The following is a 3,923-nucleotide window of genomic DNA, read 5'->3' as shown; positions in this document are numbered from 1 at the left end:
ACTTTTTAAAAAAGTTTAATAATCATAAAATAAATAAACACAAAAGTAAAGTAAAAGTGGCAGCCCCTCACGGACGACTGCCGCACATGCATAAAAATTATGGTCCTGGTCCTCTCTCGTCCTTCAATGAAGCATCAGGAGTGACAGAGACAAGAGAGGAAAAAAAATCTTGGCCCGGTTCCCAAACCACCATCCGGTCAACCACCAGCTGGGTGAACTCGTCCACGAAGCCTGGCAGCGGTGCTGCATAGCCCTCGGCCACCGCCTGGTGGACGGTGACGGCTCGTCCGGGTACCCGGCAGGAGTCCTCCGTTCGACGGCGATCACCCGCTCCCTCACGGACGGCAGCCGTCAGCAGTGTAAATGATCTGATTGAGACAAAATAAAAATCTGATGTCATGTGACAAGTCAAATTAGCATTTCCACTCTTTCAAACAAAGGCATCATGTATCATCGGAACATGAACAGACAAGGCCCAATTTGTAATAATTTTAAAGAATACAATGGAATCAATATAGACTTTCTGGACATCCGACTACTTTCCAACTGATTTACAAATATATGTATGTACAGGAATTGTACAATATCATACAAATATGACAAATTGTTGAATCTTGTGAATCATTAAGACTTTGAGACTATATTCTTACTGACTGGACAATGGAGTTTGTAAACAAAAAAGAAAAAGTTTAAGAAACAACAAATGTCTTTTTAATGCCCTGTGTGTAAAATGTTGGATAAAGGGTTAAAACCAACACATACATACCTTTGCAGCTTTCTGTCTTCTCCACAAACAAGAATGGGCTGACTGAGTCTGAAAAGCCCTTTTGGTCTAATAATTACATAATAACATATATATTTTTTTTTGGTTACTGTGCATTTACAACAAGAAATATCACATTAAAACTATTAATACTGTGGTAAAAGCATGCTAAATGTTGTTTTTACTGTGCTTCTGCTACAAATACCACTTTGGAACTACACTGGTAGTAGTTACTACTACTTTGATCCTCATATGAATTTGATTAACTGATTAAAGGTCTATAGCCTCTCATGTGGAGATGTTTAGTAACTGCATTATATCTGATTAATAACGACAAACAGAAAAGACTTGATATCAAACATTAGGACAACGTATTTACGACTACTCACCAACATGTGGCACACGTAAACTCCTTGAGGGTCAAAATCACCGCCATCATATCTAGGCGGTTGATGACAAAATCGACATAGGGGACGCCCATGAGCCAAAGCCTATTCCGCCATTGCACAGGGCGTCCCAGCCCATCTTGGAGGCATCCGCATGACCCTTCCTGGTAAAAGCGGGGTGATTGATTTCCAAGGGACCCAGGCTTTGACGCATCCATGGGTCACCTTGAGAGCGGGTCAGCCTGTGCGCCACTCATGGGGAGCAACAAAGCCTTTCACCCAAAGCTGGAGTGGTCGCACAGGACTTAACCCTTTCTTCATCCATCCTGAGGCGTGGGCACAGCTACAAGACCGGTGTGGCCCATTAGCACCTGTCATATCTTAGTAGGCAGGACGACTGCTAAGAACAGCAGGCCGGCAGCAAACAAGTTGTCTGGGTTTGTCACAACTTTTGTAACAGAATTTTCCACAAACTTTGCAAATCTACCTAATCTACCCCGTGACCTCTCTCTTTTATTTTTTTCAATGTATTCTTCTGAGGCCATAAGGAGTAAGTCCACATTGGTCCACGTGCACCTCACTTTTTTGCCCATGAGTTCCAAAGAATTCACAGCCTTTAGGGCATTTGCTGCCTGATACCTGTGTCTATAGCTCACAACAGCACTTCCAGTAGACCGTTTGGTTACTGGATGTCTGGAAAGCTGCAAATAAAGGATTGGTCCGTATAGGCGGAATAGTGTATACAACAAATCCTCAGTCACATTTTCGTGCAAATTGTCCACAATCAACGATGGCCCCGGCGTGTATGCCGATGGGTTAAAGGTACTTGTCCCTGCCATTTTCAGTTGTCCTTGATCAAAATGCTCTCAGTACAAAGCGACAGAAGCCTTAGACAGATCACACTAATGATATGAACAGCTCTGCTGCTTTTATATGCAGCTCTGAACGTTCCATTCTGATGACGTCACAAGTCACGCGAAACTCCTCAAAAACAAACTATTGCCTGTGACGTCACAACACGTGAAGCCGAACTGCATCAACAGAAAATAATCCGATTTTAAGGAGAAAACATTATCTTAAGTATGTATTGCTCATCTAAATACACAGTTTTGCTTTGAAAGGTAAGCGAATTAAGCTTAATTAGCTTTGTAGCTACAGCTATATACACTGTGGTTAGGCCTATAATCATGTTGTGCTGTATTGATTTCAGGGTCAAAACAAAATAGTCGATATTTTTAATCATACTTGCCTTTCGGCGAGGAAAGTATATTAGATATTAGATCCGTTCGTTTGTTTGACCCTGCTTCGTTTTACAGAGGTAACCGAGGCAACAGCGATATTCTGCCATCTACTGTCAGAGAGTGTCTGCTTTTTTTGTTCAGAACAATGCGAAGCTAATGTGTGTGGAAGATGTAGAATCATAGACATAATAAATACTTATATTTGTAGAATAATAAGGCATGTAGATAATAAAAAGACATCAGGAAAAATACATGATTCATAAATAACGTTGACTGCGTATCTTAGATAGCCTAGCCTACATAAAGCTTTATTTCCAAGCATTTACACTGACCCCTTTAGCCTATAGTCGAATTAATTACTGCTAATAGCCTAATCCCAAATATATGATCAGGTTTAACATTTCCTGCATAATTACGCACATAAAGGAATATATTTTGCAAGGTTGTCAGCTTTGGTTGCCTGGCTGGAGTGAGTTTTTGATACATCACTGATTCTTGAGATAAAGGACAAAACATGTCCTAAACACAAAAACCCTATTTGTGTTAAAAGGTAAGAATATCGTCAGAATAAAAATACTTAAAAAGTTACATCTAAGTGAAATTTGTACACTCTAGCCTACACATTTTCAAATAATTTCTTTAGTATTGTTTTAAATGCACACTCTATACTTGGAAACACTTGTAATTTAGCCTGTCCTCAGGTCACAAAGTAAAACTGCCAAACAAATTAAAAATGCAACAAATTAAAAAATATACAGTTACATTAAACGGCAGAGATTTTTAAGATATCAAACAATACAAAAAGTAAATTTTGAATTATATTTTCCATTAAAAAAATGGCTATCGACGTTGTGTCCTCAGGTAGTGTCATGGGCAGCTTTAAAGGGTTAGTTCACCCAAAAATGAAAATTCTGTCATTTATTACTCACCCTCGTGCCGCTTTACACCCGTAAGACCTTCGTTGATCTTCGGAACACAAATTAAGATATTTTTGTTTAAATCCGATGGTTCCGTGAGGCCTCCATAGGGAGCAATGACATTTCCTCTCTCAAGATCCATAAAAGTACTAAAAACATTATTAAATCAGTTCAGATTCGACACGCTGATTCATAACGCTCCGAAGCTTCCTGAAGCAGTGTTTTGAAATCGGCCATCACTAAATAATTCGTTATTTTGTTTTTTTTGGCGCACCAAAAATATTCTCGTCGCTTTATAATATTAATATTGAACCACTGTACTCATATGAAGTGATTTAAATATGTTTTTAGTACCTTTATGTATCTTGAGAGAGGAAATGTCATGGCCTCACGGAGCCATCGGATTTAAACAAAAATATCTCAATTTGCGTTCCGAAGATTAACGAAGGTCTTACGGGTGTGGAACGGCATGAGGGTGAGTAATAAATGACAAAATTTTCATTTTTGGGTGAACTAACCCTTTAACTCTCAGGAACACTTACTATTTCCGGCTCATTGTGGATCTCACAGTAGGACACAGTCCTGGAAGTTATATATATATATTTTTATATTTTAA

General features: G+C 39.2%; 1 long non-coding RNA gene across 1 annotated transcript; it reads right to left on the bottom strand.

Moving 5' to 3' along the window:
* Positions 1 to 2,024, bottom strand: LOC127523986 (uncharacterized). Its single transcript, XR_007932987.1, has 2 exons — positions 1,153 to 2,024; positions 1 to 368 (listed from the first exon to the last, which is right to left on the bottom strand). It is a non-coding gene; the product is annotated as an uncharacterized LOC127523986 (long non-coding RNA).
* Between the last annotated feature and the right edge of the window lie 1,899 nt (positions 2,025 to 3,923).

This window comes from Ctenopharyngodon idella, chromosome 12 (assembly GCF_019924925.1).
Source record: "Ctenopharyngodon idella isolate HZGC_01 chromosome 12, HZGC01, whole genome shotgun sequence".
Taxonomy (NCBI): Eukaryota; Metazoa; Chordata; class Actinopteri; order Cypriniformes; family Xenocyprididae; genus Ctenopharyngodon; species Ctenopharyngodon idella.
The sequence above is the reverse complement of the archived record's forward strand: the minus strand, read 5'-3'. Positions and strand labels throughout refer to the sequence as shown.